At 45.4% G+C, this 27127-nt stretch overlaps 1 protein-coding gene across 3 annotated transcripts in view; it reads left to right on the top strand.

Annotated features, from left to right (window-relative positions):
* Positions 1-9036: 9036 nt before the first annotated feature.
* ARVCF (ARVCF delta catenin family member) overlaps positions 9037-27127 on the top strand; it is a 543287-nt gene continuing 525196 nt past the window's right edge. For 2 of the 3 annotated variants that reach the window (XM_069961072.1, XM_069961073.1), the window contains exon 1: positions 9037-9314. The gene's annotated coding sequence lies outside the window, so the exon portion shown is untranslated. The remainder of the gene's footprint in view (positions 9315-27127) is intronic. The other variant, XM_069961074.1, reaches the window with a different exon arrangement.

Raw genomic sequence — 27127 nt, forward strand, 5'->3', positions numbered from 1 at the left:
CCCGTATGGGATCGCGGCCGGAGCGTATACGATGTGTATACGCTCCGGCCGGGATCCCATAAACAGACATTGTTCCACCCCGCCAAAAGTGTGAACATAGCCTTAAAGTGTACCTGTTGTTATAACTTTCAAAATCTAAATCAGTGTCACGACTGGGGTAGTGAATCCTCTGTACCCTCACCAGCGAAGGCTTAAACCGCACCAGGGAGCGGAGTCTAAGGGGCCGATGGTTTTCACCAGAGCCCGCCACAAGGCAGGACGGGCTTGCTGCGGCAGGCGACCCCCAAGTCGCTACCCCTGGCTTGGTTTGCTGGTGGCAGCGGGCATGGTGAGCAGGAGCAGTTGGCAGGTGATGGTGGTCTTAGGCGTAACCGCAGGTTGCAGAGGCAAAGGACAGGAACAAGGGACAAGGGCAGCGGACAGGAACAACAGGGAGCTGGGCCAAAACGCTATGGGAAGCATGTGGAGGCTCCAACACGAGGGACAGGGCATGCTGGGATTTATAGGCAGTGATAATAAGCATACACCAATTAGGAGCGGACTGGCCCTTTAAATCCGAGACAGCTGGCGCGTGCGCGCCCTAGGAGGCGGAGGGGTGTGCACCGGCCGGGACAGACAGTGACAGGAGCGGGGCGAGGTGAGACGCCCCCGGGGGCCGAACTAGCAGCAGCGCTGGGTCCCTGCACGTGGACACCGGCGGCTGCATGAGACAGGGAAGGGGTGCGGCGGCTGCCCGGAACGCGGGACGCCGCTGTAGCCCTGACAATCAGCAGATGTGATATAAAGCAAGTTTGCATTTTACATTTATTATTTTTTTTTAGTTATCATGGAAAACACTTCACTTTCTGTTTTCTGATTCTTTTTTTCTCAAAGAGTCAGAAAACAGGAAGTCCTGTGTATCCCCGGCTACCTGAGCGCTCACAGTATGCTCTGTACTGGCCGGAATTCCTGTGTTTAGTCTGTTTTTTCAATCAGCACAAGTCTAAAAATCTAGACCTGGATTTCTGGTAAGTGCAGCTCTGTTTTACAGCATGATAAAAAAAAATAAAAAAATAATTAATGTATATTGCAAACTTGGTTTATATCACATCTACTGTTGATTTAGATCTTGAAAGTTATAACGATAGGTACACTTTAAAGAGATTATCCCAAATTTTAAAAATACATAGCTTCCCCCCCTAAAAAAAAACGGCACCACACCTGTGATATGTTATCTTTATTCTGTAGGTCAGTATGATTACAGCAATAGGGAGTTTATATGCTTTTTTCCGTTTTCTTTTTTTACTAACTTAAAAAATGTAAACTTTTTGAAAAAAAAAACCATATTTTGACTTCTGTAACCTCGTCATTTTTTAGTCTAAGGAGACATAGGAAGGCTTATTTTTTGCGCTATCATCTGTACTTTTTATCGACACCAGACTTGGGTGGATGGGGCATTTTCTTTCTAATAGATTATCTTACCAAAATCTGCAATTTTGGCATTTAGTGTTATTTTTCATTTACGTTGTTTACCATGCGGGGTCATTACGCAAGCGGCGATATCAAATTCTTTTTATTGCTTTTTATTTGTAAAATGGGAATAGAGAAGTCTTTTTTTGTACTTTTAAAAACATTTTTTTTCCCACATTTTTCAAGTCCCCCTAGGGGACTATAGTATGTAATCCTTAAATTGCATATACTAATAAATGCTATGCTTCTATACGGCATTGATCAATTATATTGGTGCTCTGCTGATTAAAGGGAACCTGTCACCCCCCGTGCCGGGGTGACAGGCTCCCGACCCCCCGTTAGAGCTCCCTATACTCACCTAATCCCGCCGGGTCCCGCTTCTGGAGGTGGTCGGGTGACGGAGATCTCAGCCGCTGCAGCCCAGCGCGCGCGCTGAGAGATGAGTCCAACACCCATAGAGAATGACAGGAGAGTCCAGCGCTCCGTCATTCTCTATGAGCGTTGGACTCATCTCTCAGTGCGCGCGTCGGGCTGCAGCGGCTGAGATCTCCGTCACCCGACCACCTCCAGAAGCGGGATCAGGTGAGTATAGGGGGCTCTAACGGGGGGTCGGGAGCCTGTCACCCCGGCACGGGGGGTGACAGGTTCCCTTTAAGGCTATGTTTCCACTACGGAAGAGACCAGCTGTTCCGTGACCCAGATGGGTCACGGAACAGCCGGTCTCTGCAAAGATGATCCGGCCGTAGTGTTCTGATGCGGGCGCATGAGTGCGCGCCCGCATCAGAACTTTCCATAGCACACAATGAAGCAAGCGGCCAGAGACGCTCGCTTCATTGTGTGAACTGACAGGTCTTTCTGCGGCCGCAATTCAGTGAATTGTGGCCGCACAAAACTGACAAGTCAGTTCTTTGTGGCACCGCATGGAATCCCGGCCGGAGTGTATATGATGTGTATACGCTCCGGCCAGGATCCCATACAAGAATAGGCAGTGTTCCACGCCGTTCAACGGCCGTACTTTTACGTAGTGTGAACATAGCCTAACGGTGCAAACCACACTTGAACTGGAGACAAGAGTCATGTTGTCTCTGGAAGAAAGTGGCCATGTTTTCCTAATGCTAGATAACCCCTTTAAGTCTGCGATCAATATTGATAGAGGTAAGCACAGGGTTAAATTACCGGAATTGAACTGTACTCTGCTCCCTGTAATTGCAGCCAGCTGTCAGCTCTAACATACAGCTGACACCCACTCCATATAGCACGGGCACAGCTTTAAAAGGTGTATTGGCGGTCTTTAAGAGGTTAAAGGATGCATCTCTGCTGGGGAAAAAAAGATATGCAAAACAGCTTTCTCACAAAAGGAAAATAGCTTGCTCTCTAGCGCCGCCTATTGGAAAGCAAACTCCAGAGAGCACCAGAAAGTTTCGTGGAGACAGCTATTTTGCATATCCTTTTTTCCCAGTGACACATGAATAGCCTATAAGTCTTCACATGCATTTAGGCGCTCTCCTCAAGGAGAACCCCTTCCCCTGATTGTCACAACGTAGACCTCTCCGCTAACCAACCAGAACCCTGCTCTGTATTGGGGTAACTTTACTGTTTGGGAGAGATTCTGACTTCACTAATAAATTCCTAATCATGTTGCAAACATTGGCTTACAGGGACGCAACGTGTAGAACGAAAGCTCTTTGAGAGTCACGAAAGTCATTGAGAGTCACTTTGCATATGGTAAACTAAGTAATGATATTTTTGTGTTATCAAATGGAATCACATTGACAAAAAGCTATATATACTGTATTTTCCTGTGTATAAGACTACTTTTTAACCCAGGAAAATCTTCTCAAAAGTCAGGGGTGTCTTATAGGGCGGGTGGTGAAAAACTTCCGGACTGGACTGGAGAATCTGTGGTGGGCGCATACGGTGGGAGGATCTAAAAAACATCCACATCCCTGCCAAATGCGACGACCATATGAAGGGCAGAGCAAGCTGCAGGCGTTCGGGGTATGGAAAAAGAGATACAGTAGAGTGGCGCTGTGCCCAGAAAAAACACACCCTTTTTCACCTGTTTGGCCGCCCCTGTATCCTACCGGTATTACTGTACCTCCTTCTCTGCCTCTCAGATCTCGCTGTCTGATGTTTTTTATGAATTTTTTATTTGGTGTGCGTTGGAAGAGGGGTAGTCTTATATACCGAGTATATCCTAAACTCTATATTTTTGCTAAAATAGTGGGGGTTGTCTTAAACGATGGAAAATACGGTATTTTCAAAGGATTTTTTTTTTGCAATACATTATAATTAAAAGGTTTGGCCTATACATTTTTGCTCTCTGTGTCAACCAGTGGCAATCACCTAATCGCAATCGAGTTTGCATTTAAAATAGGTTCTAGACTTAAGTGGAAGGAATTAATTTTCATTCCGTGCATTTGACAGCTCCTCTTTATCAGGCGTACGTAATGTACAACTAACACACAAAAGGATAAAAACACTACGGCAATGTCAATGTTTGGGCTACGTAGCAGTACATGAGGTCGTCCTCTGTAACATTTTAATATCAAGGGACTTTGATTAGTTAGTAAACCATGTCTGGAAGAGCTCTGAAAAGATGTATAAGAGGATAGAGAAAAGTAGCAAACAGGGATTAACGTGCAGATGCTTGCTTTATTAATCCCATGTTTTGCAATCTCTTCGGCAAACACCTTTTACTACTGAGGGAAATTTTGAAGATTTATGTAAACCTGTTCTGTTAAGTTTTCATTTTCATGAATCAAAGCAGAAATAAAGCTAGATTTCCTCCAATCATTTTCTACATACAAGGACAACTGGATTCAATCATTTACAGCAATATAAGGAAAATAAAGGTAAAACGCTATATTGTGCCAATAACTGTGCTATAGCAATTTGTCACATTACATTACATCACATCAAAGCTCAAGAGAAGAAAGTCCAGAGGAAAAAAAATCGCAAGAAAAAGAACCCGGGAAGATCATTACACTGAGCAATGTTAAAAGACACCAAATCTTTAAGGTTTTTTTTTAAACACTTTATTTAACAATCAAGCAAAGAAAACAAAACAAACAAGTGTACCTCCAGGCATATCAATGCACAAAATGCCCTCATCAGTAGCGTAACAATAAGGTTTATGGTACATAAAAGCGTAGAGTAAAGGCCCTATTACACATAGCGATTATCGGCTGTATTTGGCCGATTATCGGCCACTACGGACGATAATCGCTTTGTGTAATAAAAGGCAGCAATCAGCCAACGGCTGATCGTTGTCTTTCAACGACCATAGCAGTGATCTGCTGCCGTTGCTCCTTTAGATCATCTCCTATGGGCTCCTGAGCCCCTTCCACAGCCCCCACTGCGTTTAACCGCTTGTTGTCGGGGCGTGTAATAGCGCCGGCAGAGAGCGGGAAACGAAGAGCGACCTGATAGGTTGGCGCTTGCTTGCTCCCACTGATTGCCCCCTGTAATAGGGGCTTTACTTGGCATACCCAAAAACCGGGGTAAAGATAAGGGGGCAATGAGTGGAAAAAAGAGAGGGGGGTACAGTGAGGTGCCACCCCCTAAACCTGCCACCGTTGTCCAACTCCTCTGTGTAGCACCAACCTTTCCCCCCTCTCTGCTATAAAGTGCCACTGATTTATAAACACAACATTTTAGGTTTGGCCACTGGAAGCAAGGGGATGAGGCTACCTGTGGGGAAGTCTTAAGGCCGCATTACACATAGCGATTATTGCTTAAAGATTCGCTATAATGATCGATCCCTAGTGAAAACTAGCGATTTTGTAGTGTACTATTCAGAGGATATTACATTCACCGATTACTGTTATGAACAATTGTTTTTATGCCGTTATATGGGCGCTAATCATTCCTCAAGACGACCCACACAACATTTGTTGGCGAACAAATTATTACACTAACAGATATGTGAACAATTGGTAAACTACCGCTGGTAATTTTTTAACATATTTTAAGAAAAACATAAACAATTTTTCGTTTGTCGTTTGATTGTTGGGTGTTATTACACTGGCAGACAATCGCTTATTTTCAGTTGTTATAGCGAATTTTTAAACGTTTCTAACCGCTCAGTGTAATAGGGCCTTTAGTGGGCCCAGAGAATCAGCTAGATCTGCTTTTAAATACCATGTGGTGTGCCTAAATGGGATGACTATTTGTTGAATTTCCTCTGCGGCATAATGGGACTGAATGATCGTCTGCCACTTTTGAAAGAAAACAGAAGTTGTTTTTTCTTATGGCATTAAAGTTTTTAAATGATTGATATATTGATATTGGGCACAGTGGGCTTTAATGTGTCCCTGTCACTTCACAAAACTTTAGACATCTCAAAAGTTTTGATCAGTCTGGGTCTGAGTGCTCAGACCGAATGTGTACCGATCGGGAGAAAACACGCTGCATCCCGTCCTGTGTCACATAATCAGTCGGACTGATCATTCAGTTGCCATAGAGCTCCATAATAAGGGTGCGTTCACACCTACAGGATCCGCAGCAGATCTGCAGCAGATTTGATGGTGCAGATTTGATGCTGTGTTCAGTTATTGAAATGAATTCTGCTGCGGATCCGCAGCAGAAAATACGCTGCGGATCCGGTAAGTGTGAATGTACCCTAAGTCTGACTGATCACATAACTCGCTTCTGCTGCCTGTTTTATCCCGGCTCTATCTCCCAATCAGTACGGGTCGGAATAATCATTGTTCATCTGATTGTTCAGACCCGGACCAATCAAAACTTTTGACATATTTCTATAACATGTCAAAATTTTTTTGAAGTGACAGTGACACTAACCATTGGTGGAAGAGGAGACGTTCGGCTGTAAGCAACACAGGATTGTGGACTCCTTCAGTAAAAAACACTCTTTGGGCTTACACACTAGGAGGACTGGGGGTGACACAAGAGCTTACACACTAGGAGGACTGGGGGTGACACAAGAGCTCACAGACAAGGAGGACTGGGGGTGACACCAGAGCTTACAGACTAGGAGGACTGGGGGTGACACAAGAGCTCACAGATTAGAAGGACAGGGGGGACATGAGAGTTTACAGACTAGGAGGACTGGGGGGACACAGGAGCTTACAGACTAGGAGGACTGGGGGGACACAGGAGCTTACAGACTAGAGGGACTGGGGGTGACACAAGAGCTCACAGACTAGGAGGACTGGGGGTGACACACAAGCTTACAGACTAGGAGGACTGGGGGGACACAGGAGCTTACAGACTAGGAGGACTGGGGGGACACAGGAGCTTACAGACTAGAGGGACTGGGGGTGACACAAGAGCTCACAGACTAGGAGGACTGGGGGTGACACACAAGCTTACACACTAGGAGGACAGGGGGGACACGAGAGCTCACATACTAGGAGGACTGGAAGTGACACAGGAGATCACAGACTAGAAGGACTAGGGGTGACACAGGAGATCACAGACTAGAAGGACTGGGGGTGACACAGGAGATCACAGACTAGAAGGACTGGGAGTGACACAGGAGATCACAGACTAGAAGGACTGGGGGTGACACAGGAGATCACAGACTAGAAGGACTGGGGGTGACACACAAAGGGCCGTTAGTGCAAATTGTACGCAGATTGAGAAAGTGTTGGGTGAGTCAGTACAAGTACAAAGTGCATGAAACCGTCTGAGATATAGAAGGTGAGGAAACAGCAAGTTTAGGGAATGTTATAAGCGTGCCTGAAGAGATTAGAGTCTTTAGGGCACGTTTGAAACTGTGAGTGTGGGGAATAAGTCTAATGTCTTTGGGTAAAACGTTCCAGAGAAACGGTGCGGGAGGCAGGAGCGAGAGGTTCTGATTATGGAAAATGTTAGTGTAAGATCATTAGCAGAGCGCAGCGCACGGGAAGGATGGTAGGTGGAGATGAGGGAGAGATGTATGGAGGGGCAGAGTTGTGGAGAGCTTTATGGGTGAGGAGTTTGAACCGTATTCTGGATTTAATGGTCGACCAGTGCAGTGACTGGCACAGGGGCGAGACGTCAGTGTAACGGCCGGAGAGGAGGATGAGTCTGGCTGTTGCATTCAGAATAGACTGGAGAGGGGAGAGCTTAGAGAAAGGAAGACCAATTAGTAGGGACATAAAGAGTCTGAGCTGTGTCACTGGTAAGAAATGGGAGGAATCTGGAGTTTAGATATAGGGAGTAAAAGAAAGATCTGAGTCAGGCATAACCCCCAAACATCGAGCTTGATGCACAAGAGTGTGTTTACACAGAGAGATTTATCGGACAGATTTTTGAAGCCAAAGCCAGGAATGGATTTGAAAAGAGGAGAAATTTCAGTCTTTCCTTTATGACCAGATCTCTGTTTACAGTCTGCTCCTGGCTTTGTATCGGCATGCAGACGCCCCAAAACTGCCGTTGTACAGGTCCTCCGGTTCAGTGGTCGGCCTTTCTCCCGATGCCGGTATTTTGAAGAAAAACTACTTTTATTGCTGCAGCAGTAAGTCAATCTGGAGCATCAGTGCCCTAGGCCTGTGGCGCCTCTCTCCCCACCTCCCTTCACTTTGAGCACACCCCTGGGCTTGATGGAGGTGAGGAGAGAGGCGCCGCAGGCCTAGGGCACTGATGCTCCAGGCCACGCTAGATTGACTGACTGTCGCAGCACAGCAATAAAAGTAGTTTTTCTTCAAACTACCGGCATCAGGAGAAAGGCCGACCACTGAATCAGACGACCTCTACAACGCAGTACCGGCAGTTTGGGGGGCAGCTACATTCCGATACAGAGTCACTTTAAGGTAGAGTTATGTCAAATGACAAACTTGTCTAATATTTGACAAACTCAGCACTGCTATATCACATACAAATAACCATGACAGCCTATAACACAAAGGCAATCAGGGTCCTCCATTGTCTTTATGTACTATAGCAAAGCTAAGCTTGTCACTATGGCAGGGCCGAGTGTGTAATATGGAGCAACTCAATATTTATTAATTTAATATTATGCCTGACCGAATGATATTCCTTGAATATCTGAAAATAAAAAAAAATACTCTCCTGCACACGCTCCACCACTGGGCTGGAAGCTGTTGCTGTGCACCCTCCTCTCCGTCCCGTCTCCCCTCAGGCTCACGCAGTACGTGCTGCAGGACGCTGCCTGCGCCGGAAGTCCCGCCCACCTGGAGCGTTCAGGCGCAGACAGTGACTGAGCTGTAAGAAGGAGGCTGATCTGAGAGGAGGGAAAAAAGCAAGTGGAATCCAGGACAACGCTGCGGCGGCGGCAGCACATCCCTCAGGGGTCCGCTGGGGCCCCGAATGATGTGCTCAGTTGCATTAATATTGTTATGCCATGTTACAGTGGAAGAATCTAGAACCCCCATAATATGTTACTAAAGGAAAAAGAACTATAAGAGAACACAAGCCAGCACATCTCCTCTCCACGTTCTCTGCCATTGCTCCTCACAGCATTACGGGGTAGACTCACACTGATTCTCCAGCCAATCAGCGATCGATATGTTATGATTGGCAGTTACAGTAGCCTATCAGCGCGCGGGCATAACACACTGCTTAGCATCCCCCGTCCTATTGGAGTTGCTAGGCAGAGGGAGGCGCGCTCGCTCCATCAGCAGCCTGCCCCGTATCCTAGGCTGCTTAGCGACCAGGGGGGGCGGGACTACAGCGGAGTGATGTCAGCTAATTAGCGCCGGCGATAGCCCTCCTATTTGATTAGTGATCGGTGCTCCGCCTCTCACCGGCAAGCTTGCTGTTCTCCCGGAGGAGGGGGCGGGCCCGGCTTGGGCGGTGCTGACAGGACAATAACAGCGAACCCCGGGGCTGCCAGGAGAGCCGAACCCGCCCGCTTGGAGAATACGAGACCCTGGGGACGGTTCGGCTGTGGACTCTAGGTAGGATGGGGGTGCAGTGTGGGCGCCGGGGGTGGCGGGTATTCTGTCATGGCTGGAGACAGACATGGATGTAGTGATGACGAGTACTGGCTGCTGCTGCTGTTCCTATAGTAATGGAGCTGTCATGGTGACTGGTGCTGGACCAGCTGGCTTCTCGTCATACAGGGCTGCCCGTCCTCACAGACAGGGGCTGGGGTAGCATCACTGGTGGGGGGGCTGCCTGTGAACTTTGACCCCCAGCTGGCTCGTGTCCCTGCAGTGCTGTCACCTGCACATTGTATGACTGGAGCTGCTCCATGTCATCTGTCTGGATGGCTCCACATATGTCTTATCCCATGTATATATATATATCCCCCATACACCTCTTATGTTATATACTATCTATATATGTGTCCCCTATACACTTCTTATATTATATACTATGTATATGTGTCCCCCATACACTTCTTATATTATATACTATGTATATGTGTCCCCCATACACTTCTTATGTTATATACTATGTATATGTGTCCCCCATACACTTCTTATGTTATATACTATTGTGTCCCCATACACTTCTTATATTATATACTATCTATATATGTGTCCCCATACACTTCTTATATTATATACTATCTATATGTGTCCCCTATACACTTCTTATATTATATACTATGTGTATGTGTCCCCCATACACTTCTTATATTATATACTATCTATATATGTGTCCCCATACACTTCTTATATTATATACTATCTATATGTATCCCCCATACACTTCTTATATTATATACTATTGTGTCCCCATACACTTCTTATATTATATACTATCTATATATGTGTCCCCTATACACTTCTTATATTATATACTATGTATATGTGTCCCCTATACACTTCTTATATTATATACTATCTATATATGTGTTCCTTATACACTTCTTATATTGTATACTATGTATATGTGTCCCCCATACACTTCTGGCCTCCACACTGCGGGCATAGAACTTTTGGGAGTCACTCCCTCATCCCTATAGGATCCCATTGGTTACTATGTATATATATTTATATGCCTTAGGTGTGTAACATGTGATCGTGTCCCTTGAAGGGTTAAAGGGACACCTGATCAAAACTAAGAGTAATGACTTGTAAGGGGGATGGAGGACACAATGTCTGCTTTTTGTATATGATATGGAACCTTGGCTCTCCAGCGGTTGCAAAACTACAACTCCCATCATGCCTGGACAGCCAGGAAAGCCAAGGTTCCCTACCCCTGCTATAGTATATTCTGCTAGGGAAGCTGATCCTGAGGTAAAGATCGGATGTGAATAACTTGTATTGTTTTACAGCTTGTGGCTATGTTCACACAACGTATGAGACCGGGCAGGTCACGGAACAGCGGGTCTCTGAAAAGATCATCCCGGCCCATACTGCAGTACCGGCCGGATGATCTTTGCAGCCGCAGAGTTCTGATGCGGGTGCATCCGTGCGCGCGCGCATCAGAACTTTCCGCTGCACGCTATGGAGTGTGCGGCCGGAGCCGCTGGCTCCACAGTGTGCACTGACATGGTTTTCTATGGCCGCTATTCAGTGAATAGTGGCCGCAGAAAACTGACATGTCAGTTGTTTGCGGTGCCGCTAGAGATCCTGGACGGAGCGTGTACCCTGTTTATATACTCTTATATACCCTTTGCTTTCTTTCGTCCATTGTTTATTAAAAATAGTGTGTACTGATCCTGATCAGTAATAAAATACTGGTTTATCTGGACTCCTTACAGGAGTGTCAAACTCCGGCCCTCCGGCTGTCACAAAACTACAATTACCATCGTGCCTGGACAGCTAAAGCTTTTTTGGGAATTGTAGTTTTGCAACAATTGGAGGGCCGGAGTTTGACACTTGTGGTACAGGAGATGTTCACACTCACATATCTTCTATTCTGTTGTGTGGCCGATCACAAATGATGTCACTGAGGGCAATGATGTAATTTGTTCTCTCCATTTGCCATACTGTTAGGGCCCTATTACACGGGACGATTATCATGTGAAAAATCGTTATATCGTTCTAATTTAAACGATAATCGTTCTGTGTAATTGCAGGCAAGGATCGAAAAATCATTCGTATGTTATTGATTGTTAATTTAGATCTGAACCTAAAATAATCGTTCGCTAAACGTTTGCTGTAATTCCACATTTGTTCGCTCAAGTTCCGCATTTGTTTACTAATCGTTCAGTGTAATTGCACATTGTTGATTCTTTTGCTGGGATCAGAAGGAATAAATGATCCTAGTAACGATCTCAAAATGATTGTAGTAACTAACGACCATCGTTCTGTGTAATATGGTGAACGATTTCAGGTTAATGATAAACAATCTCGTTTGCGATCGTTTATCGTTAGTCGTTAATCGTTAAAAATTGCTCCGTGTAATAGGACCCTTAGTGTTGGATAGATGTTTGTACTAGAGATAAGTAATGCTCGAGTTCATCCAAACTCAGTAGTTTCAGCATTTGATTACCGGTGTCTGGAGAAGTTGATTGCAGCCCTAGGGATCCCTGGAAATCGTGGATACAACCTATGGGCTCTAGTCTCTACTTTTCCATTGGAGTCTAGGGGTGAATATTATGGATTTGTGGGGAAGCCACTAAATCTAAATTCTTATTGCACACTTAGATGGACTGTCTTTAAAGAGGTTCTCCGGCTAAGCATACTTTGAACGGAGCTCAGCCGCGTTACAGCGTGCCGAGGTCAGCTGCTGAGGGCGTCTCTTGCTTCAGTCTGTGCCGCTCTCCTCTTCAGACACAGCACTGTGGCGAGTACATGCATTGCTGCACAGCCAAAAGAATGAGACGCCGTCTGCAGCTGATGTTGTGGCACAGAATGGCGGCACGTGGTGCCGTGATGTCAGACTTCTGGTGGCTGAGCTCAGTTCAAAGCAAGCTTGGCTGGAGGAACCCCTCAAATGCACCAGATTTATAGCAGTCTGTCAGGCAGTAGCGTATCTGGGGTCTAGTCTATTAGATGGGCTACTTTAAGCCAAAATCATGTGGCAAAATGTTGGTGCACATTTTTGCTGCCTCTAAAGAGCAATCCTTTACACCCAGGCCACTCACACTTTATCCCAAGGCCCTTTATGTCTCTTTTTTTCATAATAAATGTGACACCAATCATGTAAGAGAATAAGACACACATGACCCCACCATACCAAGAAAGGGGGGACATGATTGAAACCTTTAAATATGTTAAAGACTAAATAAAGTTCAGATCAGAAGCAACGTGAGAAAATATTACTTTACTGAAAGAGCAGTAGATGCTTGGTACAAACTTTCAGCAGATGTGGTAGGTAAATCTATCCTAAGATAATAAGAAGAGAAATACTAAAAGGGCAGACTAGATGGAACAGGGGGACATTTTCTGCCGATAATCTTCAATGTTTTTATGCTGTGGAACAATCCAGGGCCGGACTGGGACTGAAAAGCAGCCCTGGCAAACACACCCCACCAGCCCACATACAAGTCTCCCTGCACCCATTGCGCCAACTGTGCCACGCAGAAAAAAATTCAGATATGATCAGATACCAGGTGTACGCAAGTGCTGAAAAGTATTATCACCCTGCAGACTATATAAGAGTATACAGCTGTGATCAGAAACAAAATACTGAACAATTATAGATGATCTGTTTGCTCTCCTGTCATCTGTCACATGATTCATACTAATAAAGTTAAAAGTATTCTGCCCTGTAAACTATTCTTCAGGAAAAGCAGAGCCCCAGGAGAGCTTCATCTTAAGGCCATGTTCACACAACGTATGTTTAGGATAAATCACAGCCGTGATTTATGCAAAAACATACGTTATATTGGAAATAATGGAATGCCGGCCGGAGCGTATACACACATTGAATAGTGGCCGCACAGACATGTCAGTTCACACAATGGAGCATGTGGCTCTGGCTGCACGCTCCATTGTGTGCAGCAGTGAATTGAGATTCGGGCGCACACGGGTGCCCTGCATCTGAATTCACCAGAAATGAAGATCATCAGTAACACCTGCCATTCTGTGACCCGCCCAGATCACAGAATGGCCGGTGTTATACCATGTGTGAACATGGCCTAAAGTTACACTACTGAAATAATTCAGGGGCATCTTTCCTCCCTACCTTTGTATTGTGCAGGTCCCCTGTTATTCTTCCTGGAAATGGTTCCCCTGGTCCCTAATACACTGACCCATCCAATCATCACTGACAGAATCAGACTGTGGGGACACATCTTATTAAGCAGAGGATGTCAGTCAGGCCTGGGATACATAGAGTGTTATAGAATGTTATATTCCTGTGTCACTCTCCATGTAGACCCGGCCTGAGAGAACAACACAAAGCTCTAATGTAGGATTCTCCAGAATTGTTACCTCATGGGGGGCACAGATATTCCCTATAACAGAGGTCAGGAGAGCGGATAGTGATGGCCGGGGACTCACAGGTGATGTCTTCTCTGATCCCAGTCATTCTCCTATCCCAGATCACTAAGGAATGACCCCAGACCCCTACAAAATTAATACTCATGAAAATTCAGACCCCCGTGTTAACATCCCCCAAACACAATAACTACTCAGCTTAACATCTCTAAACCCTATTATTTATAGTGCACCAACTCCCTATCGGAGGATGTCATGCACTATAAAGGATGGGGGGGAGCAAATAACACTGCCATACCATGACCACATATTACCACCACCTAATGACTAACACCATCATACTGTATACAGTACACTATATGCAGACCATGTATACCTCCATACAGTGAGCATATTACGGCACAGTTACAGTACACTCAGTGACTCACATGTGACCTCTTCTCTGATTGGCGTCTTCCTCTTTGGTTGTTTTCCCCACTTGGCCCCGGCTGTCATGATGACGTCTTCTGGTCACCACTCATCTCCACAGAATCTGTCAGACACACATCTTAGGCTCTGTTCATGACACCACCTACCTCTATACAAGCTGCCCATCCATAGTGCCCCAAATGGTTATAACGCCCCCTTCTGTTGCCCATGCAGTATTAAATCAACCTTAATTCCAGAGCGCTACTATAATAGTGTCCCAAATAGTATATCCCCCAATAGTGCCCCCTATAGTAGGTTATCCCTCCCATATACTAGTTAAAGCCCCTTACCGCCTCTTCCCAGCGTCGCTCCACTGATGCTTGTACATCACATTGCTAATGTTAGGGGTCCTGTGGGCGTTCCTGGGCCCCCACTGCACCATTTGCCCATGCATGTTGCCTCCTACACTCATGCGCACTTAAGACTAATTTACAGATTTTTTAGGATTAAAGTTAAAAAAAAACATTGTGATTTACAAGCACCGGAGGAGGGACGCTGGGAAGAGGAGGTAAGGGGCTACCAGGAGCCATCAGCAGCTTCAATTAAAGCAGTTTTCCTTTAATTCCAACTGGGCCTCTTATAATATTTCCATTATACAGGATGCCCGGAAAGCTGAGTGACCCCATTACACAGGATGCCAGGAAAGCTGAGTGACCCCATCATACAGGATGCAAGGGAAGCTGAGTGACCCCATTATACAGGATGCTAGGGAAGCTGAGTGACCCCATCATACAGGATGCAAGGGAAGCTGAGTGACCCCATTATACAGGATGCTAGGGAAGCTGAGTGACCCCATTATACAGGATGCCAGGGAAGCTGAGTGACCCCATTATACAGGATGGCGGGAAGCTGAGTGACCCCCATTATACAGGATGCTGGGAAGCTGAGTGACCCCATTATACAGGATACAGGGAGGCTGAGAGACCCCATTATACAGGATGCCAGGAAAGCTGAGTGACCCCATTATACAGGATGCCAGGAAAGCTGAGTGACCCCATTATACAGGATGCCGGGAAAGCTGAGTGACCCCATTATACAGGATGCCGGGAAAGCTGAGTGACCCCATTATACAGGATGCTAGGGAAGCTGAGTGACCCCATTATACAGGATGCCAGGGAAGCTGAGTGACCTCATTATACAGGATGCTGGGAAACCTGAGTGACCCCATTATACAGGATCTTGGGAAAGCTGAGTGACCCCATTATACAGGATACTGGGAAAGCTGTGTGACCCCATTATACAGGATGCCAGGGAAGCTGAGTGACCCCCATTATACAGGATGCCAGGGAAGCTGAGTGACCCCCATTATACAGGATGCTGGGAAACCTGAGTGACCCCATTATACAGGATGCCAGGAAAGCTGAGTGACCCCATTATACAGGATGCCAGGGAAGCTGAGTGACCCCATTATACAGGATGTTGGGAAAGCTGAGTGACCCCCATTATACAGGATTCTGGGAAGCTGAGTGATCCCATTATACAGGATGCCAGGGAAGCTGAGTGACCCCATTATACAGGATGCCGGGGAAGCTGAGTGACCCCATTATACAGGATGTTGGGAAAGCTGAGTGACCCCCATTATACAGAATGCTGGGAAGCTGAGTGATCCCATTATACAGGATGCCAGGGAAGCTGAGTGACCCCATTATACAGGATACAGGGAGGCTGAGAGACCCCATTATACAGGATGCCAGGAAAGCTGAGTGACCCCATTATACAGGATGCCAGGGAAGCTGAGTGACCCCATTATACAGGATGCCGGGAAAGCTGAGTGATCCCATTATACAGGATGCCGGGAAAGCTGACTGACCCCATTATACAGGATGCTAGGGAAGCTGGTGACCCCATTATACAGGATGCCAGGAAAGCTGAGTGACCCCATTATACAGGATGCCGGGAAAGCTGAGTCACCCCATTATACAGGATGCCAGGAAAGCTGAGTGACCCCATTATACAGGATGCCAGGGAAGCTGAGTGACCCCATTATACAGGATGCCAGGGAAGCTGAGTGACCCCATTATACAGGATGCCGGGAAAGCTGAGTGATCCCATTATACAGGATGCCAGGAAAGCTGAGTGACCCCATTATACAGGATGCTAGGGAAGCTGGTGACCCCATTATACAGGATGCCTGGAAAGCTGAGTGACCCCATTATACAGGATGCCAGGAAAGCTGAGTGACCCCATTATACAGGATGCCAGGGAAGCTGAGTCACCCCATTATACAGGATGCCAGGAAAGCTGAGTGACCCCATTATACAGGATGCCAGGGAAGCTGAGTGACCCCATTATACAGGATGCCAGGGAAGCTGAGTGACCCCATTATACAGGATGCCGGGAAAGCTGAGTCACCCCATTATACAGGATGCCAGGAAAGCTGAGTTACCCCATTATACAGGATGCCGGGAAAGCTGAGTGACCCCATTATACAGGATGTTGGGAAAGCTGAGTGACCCCATTATACAGGATGTTGGGAAAGCTGAGTGACCCCATTATACAGGATGTTGGGAAAGCTGAGTGACCCCATTATACAGGATGCCGGGAAAGCTGAGTGACCCCATTATACAGGATGTTGGGAAAGCTGAGTGACCCCATTATACAGGATGCCAGGAAAGCTGAGTGACCCCATTATACAGGATGCTAGGAAAGCTGGTGACCCCATTATACAGGATGCCAGGAAGGCTGGTGACCCCATTATACAGAAGCTGAGTGACCCCATTATACAGGATGCCAGGAAAGCTGAGTGACCCCATTATACAGGATGTTGGGAAAGCTGAGTGACCCCATTATACAGGATGTTGGGAAGCTGAGTGACCCCATTATACAGGATACAGGGAGGCTGAGAGACCCCATTATACAGGATGTTGGGGAAAGCTGAGTGACCCCATTATACAGGATGTTGGGGAAAGCTGAGTGACCCCATTATACAGGATGTTGGGGAAAGCTGTGTGACCCCATTATACAGGATGTTGGGAAAGCTGAGTGACCCCATTATACAGGATGCCAGGAAAGCTGAGTGACCCCATTATACAGGATGCGGGGAAGCTGTGTGACCCCATTATACAGGATGCCTGGAAAGCTGAGTGACCCCATTATACAGGATGCCAGGAAAGCTGAGTGACCCCATTATACAGGATGTTGGGAAAGCTGAGTGACCCCATTATACAGGATGTTGGGAAGCTGAGTGACCCCATTATACAGGATGCCTGGAAAGCTGAGTGACCCCATTATACAGGATGCCGGGAAAGCTGAGTGACCCCATTATACAGGATGCCAGGAAAGCTGAGTGATCCCATTATACAGGATGCCAGGAAAGCTGAGTGACCCCATTATACAGGATGCAAGGGAAGCTGAGTGACCCCATTATACAGGATGTTGGGAAAGCTGTGTGACCCCCATTATACAGGATGCCAGGGAAGCTGAGTGACCCCAATATACTTACCATCCTTCCAGTTGTCCATGGCTTCTCTCTTCCTCTGGCCCTGTGTACTTTGCTGGTTGGTTAGCCTCGCGGTGGGTCCGGGGGCGGGGCTTGTTGCGAAGGGGGCGGGGCTTACCGGGACATACCCGGGACTATTGACAACTATAGAGAGGAGACATGGCTCCCAGGCTGTGGCTCTCCTGTGGCTAAAGGACGCGCCCGATGCATGACGTCACTGGCCTGTGCCAGGAGCTACTTTTCTCTCAGCACAGCTCCCAGGGGCCCTGTGTGTATTCCCAGAGCGAGGCCCAGCAGACAGCGCCACCCACTGGACAGTGAGCTTCTCCTCCTCCTGCAATAAGTGTGTGACAGTTTAGTGTCCGGCAACAGCCTGAAGCAGCTTATTAAGCAGCAGCACTGCTTCGGGCCGCTGCTGGAGTCAGGGCCGCTGCCGGACACTAAACTGTCACACACTGTTAATAATGCCAAATTAAATTTTCAGCCCGGCGGCCCACGGACTGACAATCAGGGCAGCCCAGCGGGCATTTGCCAGATCTGCCAGATTGTCAGTCCGGGCCTGGAACAATCTGACAGGTTTTGATAAGTCCGGGCCATATACCCTATCTTTTTATACAGAGCATAGTCCAATAAAGACAAGAGACTCTTTTCCCTGTACATATACAGATCCATCCAGACCCAGCCAGATCCCTTTCTCTGTATACAGACCCCAGACCAGATCCAGTGGATAGATGCACGTTGCTCCTCTGGTCTCAGATGCTGCCCATGCATGAATACAGTACATCGGTGCCAAGAGTAGAGTGAAGCGCAGCCATGGGAAGAGGTCAGCAAGTGGGTATCCAGGATTTCTTTCAAAGAGCCTTGGAAATCAACCTAAGGGCCCTATTCCACCAGCCGATTATCGTTCAGATTATCGTTAAATCGTTCGAATCTAAACGATAATCGTTCGGTTGAAATGCAGTTAACGATTAACGACCGAACGAGAAATCGTTGATCGCTTTATAAAACCTGGACCTATTTTTATCGTTGCTCGATCGCAAAACGTTCGCAAATCGTTCACATTGAATAAGACATCGTTCGGTCGTTCACAATAGATACGAACGCAATAGCGAATAAATATCGAAGAAAAAATGATCGCAATTACGATCATAAGTAACAATTATCGTTCCATGGAAATGAGTAAACGTTTTCAGGTCTTTCGCAATAGCGGCCGTTTGAGATCGTTAATCGTTAACGATTATGCAAACGATAATCGTCCGGTGGAATAGGGCCCTTATGCCCCTATTCCACAGGTCGTTTAGAGGAGCAAACGAGCGCTCTCAGCGCTCGTTTGCTCCTCGTTCCCCGCTCGCTGCCGCCGCTATTCAACGCGGCTGCAGCGAGCGGGTGAGTGCGGGAGGGGGCGGCGGGGAGCTGCGGGGGGGGGGGCTGCCCGGGGGATCGCTGATTGTCCGGGCAGCCCATAGGATATAGCAGCGTCTGCTGCCGATGCTCCTATTCAACGGAGCGACGGCAGCAGATCGCTGCTATATCAGTCGCTTGTTTTTCAACATGTTGAAAAACAAGCGACTGCAACGATCAGCCGACATGAACGATGTCGGCTGATCGTTGCACTCTATTCCACCGGGCGATTATCGTCCGTAGCGGCCAATATCGGCCGAATACGAACGATAATCGTTCCGTGGAATAGGGCCTTTAGGCTGGGTTCACATAACATTTTCCAGCTCCGCTTAAAATTACATCCGTTATTTTGAGTCTAAAATAACGGACATCATTTAGCAGCTTGGCCTTCCCTGTATGCACATTATTCTAGTTTGGGTTACTAAAATGGCCTTTGGATGCGGCTTAATTGAAAAGTCCATTGAATTTAGTAAAAACGGAGAAAGAACGGTGACAAATGAAAAACTGCGTGTGAACAACTAATAAAAAACGTCCACTGTTTGCAAAAGAAGTCCGAAAACAATTATCATGTTCATTATTTTGAGGCCCGCGGCAAAAACGTCCGTTGTTCAATACATTGTGTGCATTGAACGTCCATCTTGCCATTTCTTCAATGCATTGCCATTGCAGTCAGTTAGATCTCGGCAAAAACTGACCTTTTTTTTAAATATAAAAATCGTCCACCTTTTCAATATTTTTTTTTGACGTTGTGTAAGCAAAGCCTTAGGGCTGGGTTCACACTTCAGTCTATTTTTTCATCAATTTTTTGCAAAAAAAGAAAAAAGGATGAAAAACGGATGTATTTATGTGCATCTGTTGTGATCCGTTTTTCTTTTGACTTCCCTTATATAAAAAAAAAGGATCAAAAAATGGATCAAAACACCAACCACGTTTTTGTGTAAGTTAAAAAAAAATTTATATACGTTTTCATCCGTGTTTTGATCCTTTTTTTTTTTTTATAATGGCAGTCAATGGAAAAATGGATCGAAAGGGATGCACACAAATACATCCGTTTTTCCTCCTTTTTTTCAGCCTAGGACGGAAAACTGAAAGGATCACACAATGCTGTCACTTGTCGCACTTAATGCATTCGGAATAAGTCAAATATTTATTACAGTCCATATCCGACTGCGATTAGACAAATGGCAGGCGGCTTAATCCTTCTACACGCTGGCGGAGAGCTCAGAAGAGGTTAGGGATATATTGTCTGTATTTACAGAACTTTAAGTGAACAGATTTGGTGTTACTTATCTGCCGGGGTCTCCAGGATGACCTCTGTGGCTGTGAGCTTTGCATGGCCTAATCCATACCGTGTTAAGCTAGTTGTAGTTGTGTTTGTATTTTTTCCTTTTACAGGTTCTTCGTGCACATTTCCAGAGCGCCACACCATACCGTATACTTTTCTATCATTTGTTTATTTATTTTGAAGAAAGACGGAATAGAAAAGGGCGCTCTGCATTTGTCATAGTCACCGAGCGTATTATTAGGAAACCCATTCTGTTACAGAGTGAAGCTCATAGGTGAGCCGTGTGTATAGTAATAAATGAGTTTTATTTCTCTACTGCACATGACAGTGTTACAACATTGCATTATATAGTGTCATTAACCTATATAGCTCATACCATCACTCACAACTAGTAACACATTAAGACTACATAAATGGAACTTGTTATATTGCAGACATCATGTTGTAGAGTAGAAAGAGCTGAGCTGAGCTGGCTGGTACAGTATACAGTTTTGTGGGAAACATTCTATGATATATAAATATATATATATTTTTTTTTTATCAAAATCTGATTTGAAAAATATGATAAAAAAAGAAAGTAGACAGCTATCTGTGTATTATTAGTATACCTATAGAGAAAGCTGTCAATCACTTAGTAGGGCTGCCCATGTGACTACTTAGCTCAGACTACATGAATTAAAGGGGTTATCCGGTTAGGTAATATACATGTTGAATCATCCCTACCCCCTCCTGGAGGCTAACAATTCCTTCCATACTTGTTATTATGTTTTCAGCCTCCTTCCCCCAATTCTCAGCTGCTGCTGAAATCTGTTTGTGAGCTTTTCTCTCTGTCTGTCCCTCTCGAGACGATGAACAACAGCCACTGTGTGGTCGTCCATACGGCCAGCAGACTTCTATGGGTGTATAATAATGGTCCTACGACCACTAATGGTCCTACGGTCGGAGGACCTAGTGTACCTATCACTTCAGGACAGCTGTGGATACACTGAAAAAATCCTGCAGGTGGGTGGTCCTCTTATGATGCGAGCTGGGGACAGAACTCTCAGGAACGCCATTGACACAATAGAAGAGGACCGCACACATGCGGATTATTTCAGCGTATGCTGCCAGTGATAGATACACTCTGAAAGATTCTCTAGTCAAAGGAAATGATTCCAATGGCGCGCCGTGTGCATCGAACAAAATGCAGAACAGTGCAAAGCACAGAGCAGTCTATAAAACAAGGAATTGTCATCACAATAGAAAATGATTCCCTGGCGATTTTTTACAATTGGAAAGAAACAAAATCTGCAACTATTCATTAAGTGCAGTAACAAACTAACAAAAAACAGTCATAAGTAGAACAAAATCTTAAACACATTGGCAATCATAGCGATGGATGTATATAAAAGAAGAAGGTAATAAGGAAATAGTAAGGCCGAGCAAGCTGTACTGATTGTGGAAGCCTAATAGTATGGACGTGTGACGCACATGATAGGAGGAAGGTGAGGGCAGGGTACAGGCCGGTTATTCATCAGGAACAGTATTTAATTGGTAAGTTTGGCCGCATGGGGAGAAGCTAGACGGGCAGACCAAATAGCATCATACTTCTCCAGGATACCTCTGTGCTAATACGTTTTTTTTGCGGGGAAGGGAGTCACTAACACAAGCAGCCTGTTGAGACGGTGGCGGAATAATATCATTCATCCAGTTAAGCGACACCAATTTCCATGTCTGAAAAAGGGATTCTTGTAGCATAGTTTGCTGAGGAGGAGTGAAGAGGCAATTATCCAATCTGACAGAGCTGTGGGGTCAGATGGATGGGGGTATCCTCGCTATTAGGGGAATGGATTACTTGAGCCTAATAACACTGAATGTATGAACAAATCGAATGGAGAAAAGTACCCAAGACAGTTTTACCATTGGGGCAAATATCCCGTTGACCCAGAAGAAATTTGGCCATCTAATTGAAATGTGGTCTTCCCATTTGGCTTCGCATGGTGGAGTTATAGAATCCTGACAATAGGAAATGAAGCCGTCATACAATTTGGGACATCCTTTATTCATCGGGTAGGTAAATGGATGTCAGGGTAGTCCACGTTTTGTGGCCCAAATTGAGTTTTATTGGCATGTCGGAGCTAAAAGTAGCAATTATTATTGGGCAACTTAAATCCATCTTTATGGGGGGGGGGGGTCACCTAGAAAACCTGTCTATTCTGATGCATTATGTTAAATGAAACATATTTCCAATTTACAAGCATTTCTTAAAATGTATATTTTGAGACATATAGACTTATTAATCCCCCAATTTCCTGCTTTGTTTGATAACCGGTTGGCCTTGGTAACTGCCTGCCAGGCATCCACTATCCTGGGTCATTCATGCTTGGTTCAATTGCAGTCTCCTGATCTGTCCCATTAGGTTTGCATCTTTCACCAGGCCAATTTATCCCTATCTCCAACCCTGTGCATCAACTTCTGAGGCCTTCTGATACGGTGGGACTATGATCTGAGCAGGCTTTCTTGTCACAGAGCTCTGGGGGAGAGAGGAAGGTAAGTATAGGTTGTTTCTATTTGACCAACTTCTAAAGGTGCCTTTAAACATTAGATGAAATTCAGCCAAATTCACCAATTTTAGGAGAGAAGTCTGTCGGAAAAAAAAAAATCCTGTGCAGGCGGGGGGTGCGGGGGAACAGAATAAAGAATGTATATTTACCTGTCAATGTGCCGCACAGCTCTGCATCACCAGTTTTCTGACCGTCGCCAGAACTCATTTTTCCCTAGCTCCCTGCTATGTCACGACTCGGGTGAAAGTACTCAACCCAGCTGATGGATTGCTTGCTCAGCCAGTCAGTGACTGCAGCGGCAACCCACCCCAAGTCACTGACTGGCTAAGGGTACTATTACACGGAACGATAATTGTCCCGATTCGGCCGATTATCGCTCCGTGTAATAAATACAACAATCAGCCGATGACAACAATCATCGGCTGATCGTTGATATAGGTTTGAACCTAAGGGTCCATTTACACAGAAAGATTATCTGACAGATTATCTGCCAAAGATCTGAAGCCAAAGCCAGGAATGGATTTGAAAAGAGGTGAAATCTCAGGCTTTCCTTTATGACCTGATCTCTGTTTATATTAATTCCTGGCTTTGGCTTCAAATCTTGGGCAGATAATCTGTCAGATAATCTTTCTGTGTAAATGGACCCTAAAATTGTTGGGCGCCGACCGCTCATCGCTGCATGTAATAGCGGTGCACGGCTGGCGACTGACGATATACAGTACCTATCCAGGGCTCCTTTTGCCGTCTTCTCCTTGGGTCCCGCTCGCTTCAGCTTCAGAGCGGCCTGTCTTAGCTGACAGGCTGCTCAGCCAATCACTGGCCAGGACCGCCGTGGCTAGTGATTGGCTGAGCAGCCTGTCAGCTGAAGCTGGAGCGAGTGGGACCCGGGGAGAAAACCGCAAGAGGAGCCCTGCAGCATGGACAGGTAATGTATAAAGTAAAAGGAAGGGCTGCAAGGACATAGGTAATGATGTCCATGCAGCCCTTGTTAAATGATAAATGGGCCGTGTAATAGGCCCAGTCAACGTGTGCCGATCTAGCAGATCGGCACTCTTTTACAGTTGTTATCGGGTCTTCATTGGCCTGTTTAAGAATGCTGTCCATCTGCTGCATTGTGATTTTGCAGCAGCAAGAGCTGGAGGGGACTGGTGGGGGTCTGGAAGCTGTGATGTGGGGGCACAGGAATGGGTAAGTATATTTTATTATGTTTCCGCATTCCCTGCCTGTGCGGGATTTTTTCTTTTCAATAGACTTCTCCTTTAAGACCTTCTCATTATGTAATGTGTTTGCGGGGATCTCAACTCTTTCCTGACAGCTTATTTACGTGGAAAGAAGGAACAATACAACCTATTTCACCCTCCAGGATTGGATTCTAAGATGCCTTTTAGGCTACATTCAGATAAGTCTTGAGCAGGGATTTTGCTACCCATTGACTTCAGTGAGTCGGCTGAAAATAACACAAGTCCACCACCATTGCAGATTATCTGTGGACCTATTGAAGTGAATAAGTATCAAATTCCATAGTGGATATCCCACAGTGAGAAATCAGCAGACTGGATGTATCATTATCATTATACATATATTGTATCCTCAGGATAGGCCATCAAATTTTGATGGGGTGTTCAGCTCCCAGTACACCATTGCTGATCAGCTATATGAAGAGGCTGTGGCACTCAACACTAGCACTGCAGCCTCTTCACAAGTGCTTATAATAGCTCTCTACTTTCCATAGTGGCTGTGTTGGTACTCCAGCTAAGTCCTATTCACAGCAGGGTTACATGACAAAACTGGATATGACACCTGTATAAAAATATCATTTTATTAGAAACCATTGCAATAAATCTCTAAATTATAAAAAAAATAAAATGGCATTTCCAGCAATATGTGCGCGGAAGGCTGTTAAGTTAATATATCACTATAACATAAGGTGCTTGAATATTACATAGGGATTCATATTTACCTTAGTATATACTGTAAACATGTACTGCTGTGTAAACAACCACTGCTTCCAAGCACAACATGTACTTAAATATGGGTAAATCCGATGGACAGTGATGTCATGGCTCTTCTGTCCCCTCTTCTTTCTTCAGGGCTATTAAAGGACGAAAGTCGGGGTCTCTAGTGCATCTTTACCAGAGCTCTCTCATAGAGATACATTGGAGACCCTGACTTCCAGCCTCCCTAGCTGCAGGCCAGTTGGTGAAGAGGTCATATGAGCGCCCGCAGGATTTGAATGGCGCCGTAGGACCGGACTATAGCCATGCAGCGGGACATCGACCATCACTGGTAAGTATATGTGCCAACCTGCAGCGGGGAGAGGGATAAAAAAAAAGTGGACTGCTCCTTTAAACTCTTTATTTGAGCATCCTGAAAACAATTATATCATTTCCCCAGATAAAGCATCGTCCAGAAGTTCCCAGCCATGTGACCCTTGTGTGAGGGTAGATACTTGACTCTGTTGGGGTGGGATATCAGATACTACACTGTCCTGTATTCACCGTATTACATGAGATGAGATCTAATCTGTTGCGATTCCAGACAACATCCTCCCTGGTAAATGTACTTCTATTTCGCTTCTGCTTGCACAGGGACGCAGCCCTGACAATTACTCTGCTGCCAGGTTTCTCATTGCAACAATAGTAGAATAGTGATGGCAAGAGGCGGCTGGAGAGGAAGCCAGGCAGCTGAGGTTATGGAAGCTCAGAGCAGTGCTACTGGATTCCTTGTGGAGAAGAAGAGAAAGCTCTTTTACTGCATTATTTCTCCTAAATTAGAGGATGGATTGAGCCGTGTGTGCTTTCTGTTATTTCCCCAGTACAGAGCTGTAATGGAGACGGGAACAACCCAGATGCTGAGGAGCAGATTGTATCCGGATTACTGATTTTATTACAGAGCATTGGTTTGGATTGGAAGGATTTCACTCTTTGTGTCTGTCATTATTTGTAAGCTCATAGTGTGTGATAAACCTACAGATCATGCTGTGCACCAGACATGGGATTCTATATGTGCACCTGTGTATACACAACCTAATGCTTGTCTCTAGAACTTGGAGCCTTATTATATACACTGTCATGAGAAACCGGTATATTAAAATCATAATTAGTAAAAATTGCATTATGCATATTGGCCTCTAGATGTCAACACACCACGGTACTCTGCAGAATGGTAGCCAAGAGAATCTGGTTTTAGGGCCCTATTACACGGGACAATTACCGTGCAAAAAAATTGTTAAATCGTTTGTATTTAAACGATAATCGTTCTGTGTAATTGCAGGCAACGATCGAAAAATCGTTCGTATGTCGTTGATCGTTGATTTAGATATGAACCTAAAATTATCGTTAATCGTTTGCTAATAGTTGGCTGTAATTCCACATTTGTTCGCTCAAGTTTCGCATTTTTTCACTAATCGTTCATTGCAATTGCACATTGTTCATTGTTTTGCTGGGATCAGAAGGAATAAACGATTGTAGTAACCATTGCAATAACGATCGTAGTAACGATTGTAACTAATGCTGCGTTTACACAAAACGATAATTGGCCCGATCGTATGATTACAGTGTCGGAGTAACGATTTTTTTTCATAACGGTCAGCTTTTAGGCGGTACGATACATCGTACGGAAATTCGTTTCCGATCTTTTTGCGATCGTTTTGCGATCGCTTAAGCCTATCTCACACATTGGTTAAATCGGTGAACGACTGTTTACACGGAATGATCGGCAAATTTTTTGCGAACGACGATTTTAGAACATGTAAGATCAAAATGAATGATTTCTCGTTCGTTGTTTGATGGTTCGCAGCGTTTTCTCGTACGATTATCGTTCGAATTCGATCGTTATCATGCGAATTGGCACGATAATCGTTTCGTGTAAACGCATGATAATAATTATCTATCTGTGTAATATGGTGAATGATTTAAGGTTAACGATAAACAATCCCGTTTGCGATCGTTTTTCGTTAGTTGTTAAAAATCGTTCTGTGTAATAAGACCCTTACAGTACGCTGTTAAATCTATAGGTCCATTGGTAAACTTTTAAAGGGGTATTCCAGCAATTTTTTTTTCTTTCAAATCAACCGGTGCCAGAAAGTTATATAAGTTTGTAAATGACTTCTTAAGATTAAAAATCTCAAGTCTTCCAGTACTTATCAGCTGCTGTATGTCCTGCAGGAAGTGGTGTGATTCTTTCCATTCTGACACAGTACTCTCTGCTGCCATCTAAGTCCGTGACAGAAACTGTCCAGAGTAGTATCAAATCCCCATAGAAAACTTTTCCTCCTTTGGAGAGTTCCTGACAT

Source organism: Dendropsophus ebraccatus, chromosome 3 (assembly GCF_027789765.1).
Source record: "Dendropsophus ebraccatus isolate aDenEbr1 chromosome 3, aDenEbr1.pat, whole genome shotgun sequence".
In the NCBI taxonomy this organism is placed as follows: Eukaryota; Metazoa; Chordata; class Amphibia; order Anura; family Hylidae; genus Dendropsophus; species Dendropsophus ebraccatus.